This window comes from Periplaneta americana, chromosome 9, assembly GCF_040183065.1.
Source record: "Periplaneta americana isolate PAMFEO1 chromosome 9, P.americana_PAMFEO1_priV1, whole genome shotgun sequence".
NCBI classification, from domain to species: Eukaryota; Metazoa; Arthropoda; class Insecta; order Blattodea; family Blattidae; genus Periplaneta; species Periplaneta americana.
In genome coordinates this window covers 64,300,380-64,317,056 of record NC_091125.1, presented here as the reverse complement: position 1 = coordinate 64,317,056, position 16,677 = coordinate 64,300,380, and the positions used below count along the sequence as shown (strand labels likewise).

Below are 16,677 nucleotides of genomic sequence, written 5' to 3'. Positions count from 1 at the left end.
AAAGGCGGTGTTGCTTCCCGCTACAACAACGAGAAGGGAGCTAGTTAAAACCATAATAATAATTTAACTATACTAATAACTAATCTAATCAAGAACTATGAAACATAAGGGTACGATCACAACGAAAGATTTTTCTGAGAAGTATATGTGCATTATAAGAATGTAAGTTTTAATTTTAATGCTCATTTTTCACAAGTTTGCTCTCTTATTCAAAAGAAATATTTTCTCAACTATCTTTTTTACAGAAAAGTGAAATTTTCAGATATTTTTCTTTAGTAACCTTACAGGTACTGAAACAATGTTTTCGTAAATCTAATATATCATAAATACGTATTACTGAAAATAGTGTATTGAAAATTTTGAAAATATTCGCATGGAAAATATTTGTAAGGAAATGAATAAAATTAACAAAGCAACTACTGTTACATCATAAACAAAAGATGTGTGGCCATGTGTTGCAAAACGTCAATTCTATAGCTTCAGCAGATTTCGAAAAAAAAAATTAATATTCTGATGATAAGAAGTTGCGCACCAATATCACCTTAAAAGCATAATGCGATAAAAGTTTTGCTATGTAATAATATGTTGCAGTTAAAACATATACCTAGGTGACTTTGCTTTGTACTATGATATTGCATTGATTTGTTTATTGATTACTTTTACAAGGCTAAAGATACGATAAATACCAATTCCAACTTATCATGTCATACTGAATCTCTCTTTTTTTTTTTTTTTTTTTGGAATATGACTTTCTTTATGAATGATGTGTTTCATTCACTTAGTATAGTATAATTGTACTACTATGGACTTTATGTGAATATTCCTTCTTAACTCTTTATTATGTTATTAAAGTTTAAAACACAACTGCAATATTACTTTTGTTTTACATTTAATATAGATAATATCAAACGGAAAGAAGACATAACGACATAAAATTTCACGTTCCGTTTGAAGTTTGTGCACCACTATTTTCTTAATTTAACAGGCTGCTTATTTATATACATAATCCTTCCTCCTTCCATACCTAGCGCTTGATTCTCGCGTACAACGTCAAGGTCAGAAAAATGCGCTTGCTTTGACATCACTGCTGTAAGTTATAGCCTATGTTCCTTAGTGTAAGTACAGTATATTTTTTTTCAATAAATCATTATTGAAGATAGACAATCAACAATGTATTACTGTATATTACTATCAAGGCCGGAAATAAATAGTGTCTAAGTACTAGTTCCTTAGTTCCTGGGGCGTTGTCCAATCATGGTACAGTACAGAAAAAGTAAAAGTTGTATATGAGAGAGCTACTAAGCATATTTTCTCAGTTTATTGCCGCACTGAGAGTAATTTTTCTCGCATTTGCAGTGTATTAAATACGATGACATCTCAATTACATTGACGCATACTGCAACTGGTGTACAGGTAGAGTTGTGATAGTGTTTTGATTTCTGGGAAATCTCCGTTGCAGGAAATGCTTGAAATCTTTGAAGACTTGCAACAGTGGATGTTTCACATGGACACCGGAATTTTTCAGGAATGTGTCAGGTCAAACCAACAACATGAGCTTCACTTGTAATGTTAGACTTGTACAGCAGATGGTGCAATTTCGAAAACTTCTAGATAATTGAGCATGCGGAGAAGTACACTTCGTCAAAGACCAACAAAACAAGCAAAGTGAATTAGGACTTTCAGCTGTAAATTATGACTCTTTTCTGAAATGTAAAAGAAAGAGGCAGTCGACAACGAACAATTTTAGTTGTCTACAACGAGTGAAGTTTTTTCCATGTGGAGACGAAAATATGTACTGCTTACAGACTATGAAGACTCAACGGAGGAAAGTAGGTGAAGCCATAGAGCTGTATAAATGTTCGCATGAGTGACCGAATTATGTAAGTCTATGTTTACACACAACAAGAATACTGTCAATCATTTGAAACAAGGCTCATTTAATACTCTGTTCAATTTATATAATCCGTGGTATGACAGCCTATAGAGCCGACTGTTACCCTCAACACAGGTGAATGGTCATCCAATTAGAACGAGGCTAACGTGTGGTAAGAGCGATGATTTCCCTCAGACGTTATAGCTAGCTTAAAAAATCATATTTCGCGAATCCCCAAATTCATCACTATGCTGGGTGGGTACCATATGTACACTGGCCGAGAATTCATGAGCCAATTTCTTCTCAAATAAGGACTCGAACCAGCGAGCATTCCTCATTGCTAGTCTTAAGCATGACACCTTTCACCACATAGCTACGGCGAGCAATGTTCAATTGGGGGACTCAGTGGAAAAGGGGCCCATGCCACAAAAACTAATTTTTGTAGGAGAAGCATTTTTAAGTCAATGCTTCTTCTGTGTAAAGTTTGCGCATATGTGCAATGAGGTCAACCATTATTAAAATATAATACTCATGTATATCTATAACCAAATCGTGTGTGGTATCGAGCCATTTGCGGTGACTATTACACTTTTACTACGTCATACTACTTTTGACCAATAAAAAGGTACGTAAGGACATCTTTCAACCAATCATGGCTGCTTATCGCACAATTTTATCGCTTCCCTAGTATTTGTTTAATTTTGTCGCTCCCCTAGTATTTGTTTGTTTTTATCACTACCCTAGAATTTGTTTCTTTGTTTGCCAACATTTCAAACTGCAAATTCTTTACGGTACTACAAAACATGCCTTGCGATCGACTTGGCGGGGGATTGGGCCACTTTTTCCCATATTATTATGCTTCTTTACTTGTTTCCCCGTGGCTAAATTGGAAGAATGTCTGAATTCAGATGTCAACGTCTCAGGCTCAAATCCTTGTCGTTCCTTTTCATTATAAACGGTGACTTTAATATTATTTATATCGCTAAAGAACGATAACAGAATACAAATGATAACTTGAATATTATTTATAACGCTAAAGAAGCATAACAGAATATAAATGATAACTTGAATATTATTTATATCGCTAAAGAACGATAACAGAATATAAATGGTAACTTGAATATTATTTATAACGTTAAAGAATGATAATAAAATATAAATGAAAACTTGAATATTACTTATAACGCTAAAGAACGATAGCAGAATACAAATGATAACTTGAATATTATTTATGTCGCTAAAGAATGATAACTAAGGAAAATGACAACTTGTACAAGGCTTGAACTCACAACCTTCAAATTATTAAAAGAACAATAATTTATCGCTACTCTACGAGACGCAGATATCGAATGCCTCCATAGTTCCGAAACTGCTCCTACAAACGCTAGCATCGTGTCAGATCACCGTGATGAGAAGTGGTCTTAGAAAATATTCGCTGTCATGAGTGCGGCCACTTTTTTTTTTTTTTGTCAGCAGTACATATAAGCCGGAACTTCAGTCAGAGATAACCTTGAGGGTTAGTATTACTAATTTATCGTAACATTGGATTGGCTCAAAACTACTATGTTAATTTGAATGTGCATGAGATTATGACTTCAAGTTTTTTTCATTTTGTATTTTAATGTTCACGAAAAAATTAAGCGTATATGGTTCATGAAATCTGAAGAAATAATCGGGAAATGTAGGTTTCCCTGCGCAATTTGACATATATCTTAGTTCGCGTTGTTTATCTAAGAAAAGGGACGTATCTCTATGAAGTGTCTTCTTGTATTAATACATACACCAATCTTATTGTGGAGAAGATTGTTTCACTTATAAAGAAGTTACAGAGGATATTCACATAGAGTGGATCAGTCGGTTAAGGCGCTTGCCTGCCGGTCTGAAGTTGCGTTCGGGCGCGGGTTCGATCCCCGCTAGGGCTGATTACCTGGTTGGGTTTTTTCCGAGGTTTTCCCCAACCGTAATGTGAATGCAAGGTAATCTATGGCGAATCCTCGGCCTCATCTCGCCAAATATCATCTCGCTATCACCAATCTCATCGACGCTAAATAACCTAGTAGTTGATACAGCGTCGTTAAATAACCAACTAAAAAAAATATTCACATAGCGGCACACGTCGGAATGATCACATTATCCGATTAATTCTCTTTTACAATAAAGTTCTTAATTACATTAATTGTTATGATATTATATTCATCGAATGAAAGGTTTCTACATTGGTTTGTAATTAAATTTATACTTTTAAGATATTTAACATTAGGCCTATACCTATTTAAAACTTTGTAACTAGGGATTTTCGTTACAAAGACCAGACATGAACAAAAAGAAATAAAAGTTGAAATAATTATATTTACAAAAGACAACCTGTTGAAGTCAAAAGAAGCTAAGGTGAATGACTTTCACTGAATGCCACTGAGTTATTTCTTTTACTGTTTTCCGGAAATGTAACCTAGGTTCTTTACATTACCAACCAGCAAAATTTACTACCGCATAAGATTTGTAATTTGCAGAAAATTGTTTCTCTTGTTGCACAAGAAATACTTTCCTTCCTACTGCTTTTGTTTTAACAAAATCAACTTTGTTGTTCTGTGTGAAGTCAATTTTATGTGCGCTTAAACTCGACTTCTGTTCTTGAAGGGGCGTGGTTAGAGTGCACTGTCTGTGTTCAGAAACGTAAACTGTAATTATGTAAACTCTTACTTTTTATTCATCACCTCTTACGTTAGTCAATTCAGTGATATGAACATATCACAAAATTCATTCTTTGTTGCACACTGCTAGTGTCCCTTTAGTAGCTTCTCGTTACCGGCGATATGAAAGGAGAGTTGGTACTTATCGCATGCAAAATAATGGTAACAATAGCCTATCTTCAAATAATCATAAATAAAAGGTTCAGAGCCACAGTGGGCCAAGCGCCATTTATTAAAAACGGAGAAAGCAAGGGTTAAAGTTAAGTGAATGCTATAGTTTAATGAAGATTGACATATAATTTTGTTTGCTATATATTTCCATTGAATTAGCCTATGGTAATAACTTCATTTTAACCCTTGTTTCTACGGTTTTAGTAAATGGCGCTTGGCCCACTATAGTTCTGAACTCTTCAAATATAATACTACTTATCAGAGCTCCTTCATTTTTTAGTGATCTGTGTATACACAGTAAGCTCTCAAATAAAAAAAGAAAAGATTTATCAATTTTCACCGTCAGGATTTTTTTTTCGATTGTGAACACTGGTAGAAGCCCTATGCCCATAATATTACAGATATATTACTAATTTCGGTAGGATGTGTTTTTGGTATCTATGAGCAGTAAGTAAGTAAAATTTCAATTCAATATGTGCCGTAATAAGTGAATAGAGTGCACCTAATCATAGACATGTAGTAAATTTATATAAAAAAAGGTTCAAATTAAAAAATTACTTAAGGCGAAAGATTTACTCGTCTTCCGTGTGTGGTCTTTTGTACGGGATGTTGTGTGTAGAAACGAAAGAACCATTTTCTTGCAGTGCTTTCTCCGATGGCATTCTCTCTGTACATGGCAGAAATGTTTCAAGCCGCCTCCGCTGCTTTTGCTTCTCTATTAAACTCAAACAGAAGAATCTGTAGGAAGTGTTCTTTTTTTCACTTTACACTCTATTTTCTTCAGCCCACAACACCACAAACGTTCTTCAATTCCGTAAAATTCAAGGCGTATTTACAAGCACAACTCTCCAAATAAGAAGTGGCAATGATACAGTAGCTAAAGGTATCCCTATTACATGTTATTAAAACCCACAGGGTAGCAGGAGGTTAAGACTCTCACCATTTCTAGACAAAAGGCAATAATTGCAGTAGGAATGTCAGGTCTACATGCATGCCACATTTACTCCTAGTACTAATTTTTGCTAGAGGCTGATTAAAACCCAGGACCATAAAACGGCCGGATGGATTAGCTCAATGGAGAAAATCGATAAACCCATCGGAAAACGAACCAGTGACCTTCCGGTTTGCAACGATACTTCATCGCGAGCTCTTATATACAGAGTGATTCACGAAAAAACGTCAAAACTTTAGGACATGGTTCTTGAAACCGTTTTGTGTAAAAAGGGTTATATGATCATGAGTCCAAATTCGAACGGTTAAGGAGCTATGGTCTATTTGTTAAAAATTAAGCATTGAACCCCACTTTGCCATACATATGTATATGATATCTTGTGGCTTGAACTGTTTCAAACATTACATTTATAACTGTATAGAAGGGTTTATTATTGAAATATTAAGGGAATAGGAGCAATGATCGCATATCTGACGTCAAGATCAAAGACAAAAATGTCGATATCGATGACGCTACCAGTACCCGTTTCACACGCAAGTGTAAAAGTGTGTTGATGAAGAAGACGGTAAATTTGAAAATCTACTGGAAGTATCGACTTCAACTGTAATAGCACTAGGTACGTATGTAATTGCAAACAATAAGTGTAAAAAGTCAGTGGCATGCATACCCTCTGCAGAATTTATTCCATAACCTGGATATTTCATGGGTCCCGTATCTCAAGTTGCTTTTCTACGACTCCTCTATACTCCGTGATCCTCACGCACGCTTTCACACCTATTTTAGATTCCGATAGCCATACAAATGTTGTAGCAGTAGCAGTAGTAGCAGTAATAGCAGCAGTAGTAGTAACAGTAGCAGAAGTAGCAGCAGCAATAACAGTAGTAGCAATATAGCAGCAGTAGTAGCAGTAGTAGCAGCAGTGGCATCAGTAGCACTAGTAGTAACAGTAGAAGTAGTATTTTATTTAACCTCGGTTTAAACTGGAGAAGTTATTTAGCGTGCAAGTTCAACATGTGTGAGAAATGGCTGACGAATTTTGACCTGGATTCCCCAAACATGGACAGAATTATTTTACATGCCGTAAAGCTACGGTATTAGATCCACAAATTTACCTCCTTCCCGGAAGAAGCCATGCTAAGGATTTTGTCTTAAAAAAAATCTATAGACTCTCTTCCACATAGCTATTTTTCATAAAAGGTAAGACACAATCTTTCAAGCTGCTTCGGCCGCTTTAATCCCGACCGTTAATTTTAAAGTAACCATTTTACTGTTGACATATTCTCACTAACGGTGTAGTTTCAATTCTCTTTTTTTTCGATAAATGAAACAACATTCACAAATTGTTTTTCTCGTATTACCGACTATGCAAAAACCGAACGAACTCTCGTCATATAATATGAATATAATTTCTTTGGATGTTTCGGGCCATTATCTTAGCAAAATATGGAATTGTTTTGGATCTGAAGTTTTTGAGTATTGTCTTTAAGAAATTGATGTAATCACGGTTCTTTTTTATGTCTTCGACAAAATGAAAATTTTCATCACCTTACACTTCCTTATGGGCCTACATTCCCATACCATCACATTACTGACGCTGACATTTACAGTTGAGAGCGGGCTCAGGTTCAAATCCTGGTCCGACAAATTACCTGGTTGAGGTTTTTTCCGTGATTTTCCCTCAATCAATTAAGAGTAAATGCTAGGTAACTTTCAGCGTTGGACTCTGGTTTCATTTCGCTGGCATTATCATCTCAATCTCATTCAGAAGCTAGATAACCTTAGCAGCTGATAAAGCGTCGTAAAGTAATCAATTAAAAAATAACAGTTGAAGAACTTTTACAGAAGCTCTTTTCTAGGTTTTTGCTAGCCACAGCTACCTACTTCTATTTCACCCAAATAAATTATACTTTCTGTAAAGTAGCAAACAAAATTCTTCCCCAAAATTCAGAATCCTTCTGCAAATGATCAGTAAAGGTTTTTCACTTTTCCTACCGTTGTATCTAGTATTTCTTCCTAGTCACACTTCCATGTATGTTGTAAGAACTGTCTCAGCACTAATATTCTTATGTAATTGTTAGTTCATTTTTGTGGTCAATTTTACTGTACTTCATTTTGTGTGTTTAAAGATTTGTTTTGTAATCCATCTTTTACTCCTAAATTTTGTAACTCCTCTTTATTTTACTAATGGATACATGTGTTCTTTATTATACTCTTCAGCAATATGCTAAATAAAATTACGTGAATTCTCTCGATGATTTTAGCTATTTTCCCTTCTTGAAATAAATGATAGTAATTTACGTTCTTCCACCGGTGTATTCACCCAGTGGAATGTTTCAGACAGAACTATTGGCTTTGAAAATGATTAGTGTATCATTTCACTATGAGCCAATGTAATGTCTCGGAGATAAGTTCCATTTATAAATATATATATATATATATATATATATATATATATATATATATATATATATATATATATACATCTAAGACGTTGTATGTATTTTATCATGGTATGTAACATTAAAATGGATCAAAACCGATTGATAGTTACGTGGTGTGTGAATAATTGTGCCTTATAGGTAATAAACGAAAAACGAAGTAATATCTGCTAAATTGGCCGAGCGGTCTAAGGCGCCAGACTCAAGTTCTGGTTCTCGTAAGAGAGCGTGGGTTCGAATCCCACACCTAGCAATTCTTTTATGTAAATACTAATCTTTTTCTTGTCCATAATGAATCGAAGAGAACGTTAATATCTGCTATTCCCTATTTATTTGAGATTAATATTTCAAGCAATTTCACTATTTTATTAATTGAAAAATTGTAGGAGAATTGATATTTTGTAGTTTTAGCAACATACTTATTATACTTGGGAAGGTCTATGTTGGCAGAGCTACCTGATGTCTTGGGAAGGGTCAGGGAGGGTGAGTTGAACTAATCCTATGACACAGACACTTGTATAGAACAGCATTTCCTGTTTTTTTCCTCCCCTTCCCTCACCAGGACATCTGGAAAGGTTGTCAGTGGTGGATGTTATTACAACTATGTGTTAACAACATTTTTCAGTGTAGTTTGAGAAGGCCCTTATAATAATTTTATAATTAAAATGTTAGAAGTATCGTGCTTTATATTAGGCCTGCTTGTCCTACTGTTTGTGATTCTTGGTGTAGGAACAAGAGGAAAGCCACTGCAGTCTGACGCCATGGAAATAGTGTGCAATGTACATAAGTTTTTCGTGGAGGAGTATGATGCTTTGAAAGTCGGAAATCCTACAATAAACACAGTCGAAGTAGCAAAGCGAACTCCTGCTGCGTATGGAGTATCTGAACGCACTGTTTACCGTATCCTAAATGAAAAGAGAGAAGCAGATGAATCAGGAAAAAAAGTGTCAATTCCGGGCAAAAAGCGGCCGAAAAGAACTCCCACGAAAACCAATATAGACTCATTCACTGCGGCCGCCATCAAGAGACAGATTTACTCCTTGTACAAGACTGATTTTAGTCCCAGTGTGGAAGATATTCGTGATGCTCTCGATAAGTCTGGGTTATTTTATGGCAGCAAATGGTTGGTGCGGTAAAGACTAAAAAAACTTAATTTCCGTTACGCTAAGAATAACTTCGGACGGAAGCTTCTGATAGAGAAACCCGACATAATTGCTAAGCGATTCCATTTCTTAAGGAGGATGCGCGACTTAAGAATAACCGGGCCGCCCTATCGTTTACCTAGACGAAACATGGATAAACATTAATCACACGAAGAGCAAAATTTGGATTTGTGACGATGGTGACATTTCTCTGAACGTGCCCTTAGGAAAAGGGGGACGATTTATTATTGTGCATGCTGGATCATCCTGTGGATTTATACCAGGAGCCTATCATAGTTTTAAGTCAAGAAATGAACGCCGTTAATTTCAAACATTGGTTCGAAAAGAAACTCCTTCCGAACATTCCACAAAACAGCATCATTGTAATGGACAACGCCTCTTACATTCTGTACAGCTCCCACTTTTGCATCTTCTAAATCAGACATGCGTCTTGGTTACGTCAGAACAACATAGAGTACGACCCAAAGGCGACAAAAATCGTATTGTACGACATAATAAAATTTTAAAAGGAGAAAATGGTAAGGTACGAACTGGATACCTCAGCTCAAAGTGAACCACACCAGCGTACCGTAGTGTGACTGCCACCATGCCACTGCAATTTTAGTGTCATTGAGTTCATCTGGGCACAAGTGACAAATGATGTCGCTAAACATAATGTATCTTTCAAATCCAGTGAAGTCATAAAATTATTTGAAGAAGCGTTGTCCAAGTTCACGCCAGAGAATTGGAAAAATGCGTGTGAACATGTTAAAAAGGAAGAGGATTTTTTATTGGGAAAGGGATGGAATGATTGACAAAGCGGTGGATCGTTTCGTAATAAGTTTGGACTCTGATAGTGATGACGATGACGGTGATGACAACATGGAAGTAGAAGTAGAAGAATCCGCCACGGCACATACAAATAGTTTTATGGAGTGTGTCTGTCTCTTGCCACCATCCCCCCCGCAGATGTCCGGTCAGCCACTGAGTGAGTGAGAGGTAAGAAATATATCTTTCTCTGTCTAAATTTCTCTGCCAACTAAAGAATTCTATACTATAGTCATCTGATACATGAACTCTTTTCAAAGGAGGGCGCCAGCAGTATGTTTCTTTGGCGACCAAATAATGTACTCATGCAGAACGGTGGGTTTGTTCCAGAAATGTCCGTCAGCACAGCTGTACAGATACGGAATTAAAATTTGGAGCGAGTCTTGATGGGAGTCCACCTGTAAGTAGGCAACAATTTCACACGACTGTCCAAGTAGTATATGAGGCGTTCCGTAAGAGAAGGGCGAGCCCGCCAAGAGTCGAATCTTGTGTTTTTTACTCCTCCGAATATTTAAGACACATATCTGCAACTTAAGCCTGGCAGAAATTGGCGTGCTCTCCCTTACTACATCGAAATTATCATTGTTTGTAAGGTTGGAGAAACTGCGTAGTCTGTGACAGGTTCATAATATTCATATTACTCCGTACGAGAAGGGCGAATACGCCACTCCGCCTGAAGGCGCGCGCCATTCATTGTCTCAGTGTTGTTGTACACAGACGAGTACTGTCCAAATTTCACGAGAGGATCCCTGCGAGGGGAGTATGGTCCTTGCGGGGTAAGAGGAGAGAGTAAGCCAGTAACTCAGCGTTCTTGAAGGAGCAGGTGGATAGGAGTGGTGTCATTGGCCGGCTGGGACAAACAAGACTCAGTCAATGGCCGGCCGGTTCCATGTCGGGGATAGGTTTTAAGAGTGGGGGAAAAACTCGCATTCCTTGCTCGGATCTTCTCGTGAAATGCGGACAGTAGAACCGTAGTGAGGAATTACGTGTATTTTTGGACATTGTAATAGCTTATTATGAGTAATAGTGACAGTGATAATCAACCAGGCATATCTGGTTATTGTAGGAAACGTGAGAGGCATGTCGAAAAATGGATAAACATACAAGCAAAGATTAAAAGGAACAAAGGTGAATCGTACATTAGTACTACAAAAACATCTCGACATGTACAAACTTGCGGCATAGGCCCGCCATGTACTTTTGGGTGCTTCAACGCATTAGGTATGGAAAATATACAACATGTATTTCGCAATTTCTGGGAGTTGGGTGATTATGATCTCCAGAATGCCTATATTTCTAAGCTCGTAACCAGTGTTGATGTGAACAGATGTCGCATTAAGAACAGGCAGACCTCTCTCAGCTCATTTTGCCAAAGAGGTACTATGTCACGCCAATAAAGCTCGCTTCTGATAAAGTAAAGGATCTGAAAGCTCTCCTTATCTATGTGCCACAGAACGTTTCTGGATGACGTGATCAGCAAACAAAACGTGCAACTAACAGTGACCGATTGAGAGGAACATCTTCATGAAGATGATGTAATGGATTATTAGTACCTCTGTTCCCAGAACAGGTGAGACCGCATTTGATAGCAAGGGTAATAACATGACAGGCATCTACTTATTTTTGTTTATTAATTATTTCAGACACTTTATAAATGTCACATCACAGTGCGATTAAGTGTTTTTATTTATTATTATTATTATTATTATTATTATTATTATTATTATTATTAATGTCTGCCACTATTGAGTTCATTCTACGCCCTTTGCTTTTTCTAATACAGTATACTGTTTTCAAATTATTCCCATAACATTGATGAATTCATAATGTCATCTATGATCACTATTAAGCTGGAATATTAAATTGGACATTTAATTGCAATTTTCAATAAAGGTATTCGTTTTTCAGTGTACAAAGTAATTATCATTATATACAGTCGTGTCCTTGGTGGCTTCGCCCTTATCTCGTTTACAGGTAAAATACTTTGAACATCGATTATCTCTACAGGTACATTTGGCGGGTTCGCCCTTCTCTTACGGAATGCCTCATATATACAGGAGCTCTTGTTTAATGCACATACTCAGTGTGTTGTAAGAGAAACTTATACAGTAAGGGAACTCCAAATTTTATTTCCGCATCTGTACAAATCAAGCGAGTATTAAGTTCGGTCTCCTATAAGCAAGAATGTAAATATTGTAAACGGCTCTGCCTCTTATGACTTTGCGAATAGAAACTGAAATGATGACTGGATTGGCTGAATGGTGCAAGGCACCGGACTTAAGTTCTTATTTTCGTGAGAAATCGTGGGTTTGAACCCTATACCTAGCAGTAAGTTAATGCAAGTTAAATATTGTAAAAAAAACTCTACCTATTCGTTAATTACATGAATGACCGGTCAAAGGCGCCAGACTTAAATTTTTGATTCTTACAAGAGAGCGTGGATTCGAACACCACACTTACTAATACGGGTAGTTTATGCAAGTTACAGACCTCTACCTATTTACTATAGCATGAATGAAAAGTATACAGCAGAGCGTCTCGTTTAGGCACAGTGAAAAAGTTAACAAAGTGCAGATAACTTGGGGGTAGGACTAGCCGTACGATAAACACGAGGGATGCACAAGGTTTTAATTACAACATTTATGGCGGAGCATTAATTGAAAATATATTTTCAAAAAGCACAGAAAACAAAGGAACACAAATTGTGTAACGTTATCATATATACACTTTAACAAACAAGCAATAGTAACGTTGAAATAATTCGATGTAACAAATCAAAGTTTGCTACTTATATGATGTTGCTTTCAAGCAGCATTTTTTACAGTCATGAATTTCATTCTCTGTATGACTGACATAATATCACAGTCTTATGTGCCGAATTAACAAAACTACAGTACTGTAATTATGTTTATGAAATAGCATTGTCAGTTTCAGACCAATATACTGTAGTTCTGTTAATTCGGCACAGAAGACGGTGGTATGCTAGTCATACAGAGAATGAAATTCGTGACCTTAAAAATTCTGCTTGAAAGCGACATTATATAAGTAGCAAAATTTGATTTGTTATATTGAATTATTTCAACGTTACAATGGCTTGTTTGTTAAAATGTGTATATGATAACGTTATGCAATTTATGTTTTTTTGTTTTGTGTGTTTTTGGAAAATATAATTTCAATTAATGCTCCGCCATAAATGTTGTAACTAAAACCTTGTGCATCCCTCGTTTTTATCGTACGGCTCGTCCTCTCCCACACGTTACCTGCACTTTGTTTACATTTTCACTGTGCCTAAACGAGACGCTCTACTGTAGTTCGGGCGGCCGAGCGGTTTAAGCGCCAGGCTGCAGTTCTGGGTTTGTTTTAGGGTTCGAACTCCAGCACTACCGTTGTTACGTCTTTATTATCTCAAAAAAAGTATTGAAGATGTCACACTAAACACATGGTCAATATATCCCGTTAATGGAAATACTCGTAGTGTGTTCAAAATTTTAATCCAGACGATGACGACGACGATGAAAATGATGATAAACTAAATGAGACCCACAATATGTCAATGTCTGTAAAGTTGTCATATAAATCAAGATCTCCTACTTGTATTTGAATGTCCTCCAAGTAGAACACTCAATTTGACTTACGACACTAAATGGCGTTGAACGCGTGTTTGTATTACCACAGCAAGAACTAAATGAATTACAAAACAGAACAAGTTTTGAAGTAATTAGCTATTACCGCATTTCATCGTAAGAAATGTGAATGACGTGCCAACATAATTAAAATTCTGTAACGGACATCAGAGAGATATTTGTTATTGTAGACCTCCAAATATTTAATCACCTGGAAAGAATTAATTACTTGATAGTAATATAATTTACTATTTATAATTATGGTTGTTATTTTGTCTTCAGCAATCTTAGTAGAGCCTCAAAAGAACGATATTATTCAAATGATTGATTATGGTTCCCTTCTCGTAACTTCTTTAAATAGGCAGACATGTGCCTTAATTTCTACTCTTTAATTTGCATCGTGTCAGTTAACGGCGAAGTGGTCCGACTATTATAATTTTAGACCTCCCAAGTTGACGACCAGAGTTCTGTAATGGTCTGCATCTATGCAGGGATAGTGTGCTACTGAAGATGGTCAAGTATTGACGTATAACACTTAGTCTCGGCTATATACCTAATGTGTGTAAAATGCCTTTCTCCACTCTATGAAAGTCCCTCAGATCAAAACGTAAATGGAATGTTATACCTCTATAATGTACTGAACAGTAGGCCAAATGTAACTTTACAAAGTTCAGTATTGATACATTATAATTCTGACTGTGGTTCAAGTGGTAGGCCTAACATTTCTGTCTATAAATTCAATGGACCCAGTTTCAAGTTCTGGCAGATAAAGACATTTATGTCCCTTACATCGGGACTATACAGAGTGGACGTGAAATAACCCTGCAGATTTTTAGAGCGAATAATTCATGTTGTATGTAACAAAAAAGTGTAATACCACAATGGTGGTGAGATCATAGTTTTCTCAGAAAGAAACATGTTTTTTGCCAAATGTTTAACAACCTTTTATGCGGTATCTTCTGAGAGTAGGGTCGTGATTTTAGTCCATATCGATTTTTTTATTGGGTTATTTTATGACGCTGTATCAACATCTAGGTTATTTAGCGTCTGAATGAAATGAAGGTGATAATGCCGGTGAAATGAGTCCGGGGTCCAGCACCGAAAGTTACCCAGCATTTGCTCGTATTGGGTTGAGGGAAAACCCCGGAAAAAACCTCAACCATGTAACTTGCCCCGACCGGGATTTGAACCCGGGCCACCTGGTTTCGCGGCCAGACGCGCTGACCGTTACTCCACACGTGTGGACAGTCCATATCGATAGAAGATCTAAATTAAATAAACAATTATTTATCCCTCTGACATATTTCAATAGCGTGGACAGTTTTCGTGTAAATTGAATTTACCAAGCACTGATTTGAAGCCACTGAACGGTTCGATCAGGTTGCAACATTGTAGTCAGAGAAAGAGGTAGGGGTAGGGTTACTAGATTCACATCGATAAAAAAAAAGAGGACACAAAGCTTAAAAAACGAGGACATTGTTTGAAAAAAGAGGACACAAATTATATACTTAGATTTAGACTTATGCCTATATTATACTTTAAATTACGTCACTATCTATTTTATTACTGTACAAAATATAGTGCGATCGAGAAGTTTCTCCGCAGTGCTTGTTTAGCCGAGAATCCACTAGGCAAAGAATTCAAGTGTATTTGTCAGAGAATTCAAGTGGCAGTACTGGCAACTAAGCATATGATGGACTGGGCGTGTAAGGTTGTCAAACCGGAATGAATGGGAGAGTACCAACTTTATACAGAGTTGTTTTCTAGAGTTACTAGAACTAATACAGCTGCGGAGGAACTTTTCGATCACACTGTATTTACAGTACACATTTAGGCTTATGTCATATGAAAATGTGTTAATATCTATTTTATTACAAAATAATTATGAAAAACTTAATAATAGGCCTAATGATTTTACACTTAGCTAAATATGAAAATCATGGGAACTATAATAAAATTATTAAAGAGAACAGAAAATATCTATTTAGATTTACATTCGCATCTCGATTTACTAGCTACTTCTGAGCAATGCCTATAACAAGGAGGAGCAAAGGGAGTTATGAACGTTGGCAAAGAGTATATTCCGTCGATGCTGCTGCCAACTACAGACAAATTACTTGAAAAGGCGTCAAAGGAGATAATTTCAAAATTTCAGGCATACAAGTTAAGAAAAGGAGGACATTTCTTGATTTTTAAAAAATCCGCCCGGACCCCAGACAAAGGCCTGAAAAGGAGAACATGTCCGGACAAAAGAGGACGTCTGGTCACCCTAGTTAGGGGTAGCTCACCTTAGCAGACAGGTCTGAGTTCGTTGACCTCTTGCAACTGTAATACGAGAAGAAAAAGGAGTATATTAGCGGCGATGTTGCCAGACTGCTGAAACTTCCAACTTAATTTTCTAATTAACCGTGCATTTAATCACGAAACGTAATATAGGTTTTCTATGTATTTAAGTGTAACCCATCGTCCCTTTCAGTCTGCAGGGTTATTTCACTTCCACTCTGTATAAGTGTGCTTGAATTTTATTTATGTGTTGCCTTAAAAGATGATCATATGTCGTAATAACCACATGGGCAAAGATTCCCGCCATTTGAGAATAACTTGTATTGATTCGGTTATTTTCGTAGCAGGTTTAAAAATTATTATTAATAAATGTAAAATAGGCTAAGAACAATACGACATGACGCACTGTATGACTTAAAAACTGCGAGACAATAAAATTAGTACCATTTAAGTTATACCTAACAATGAAAACTTTATTTTATATAATGAACTAGGAAATAGTCATTGACACTGTAAAACGAACGCTTTACAGTTTCAGCATGCACGTGTATAAATTCCTGTCTTATTTTCATTTGACGAAACACTCAACTGCAGAAGCGTTTAGTGTGAAATAAGTGATATGTTTATGATTGTCGAATGAGTAATTGTCTGGAAGGAAGAAAGTACCTTTGTTAGTT

The 16,677-nt window shown here is 36.4% G+C and overlaps 1 non-coding gene across 1 annotated transcript; it reads left to right on the top strand.

Moving 5' to 3' along the window:
* The first annotated feature begins 8,293 nt into the window (after window positions 1-8,293).
* TRNAL-CAA (transfer RNA leucine (anticodon CAA)) lies at window positions 8,294-8,377 on the top strand. The gene has a single exon. It is a non-coding gene; the product is annotated as a tRNA-Leu (tRNA).
* Window positions 8,378-16,677: the final 8,300 nt, after the last annotated feature.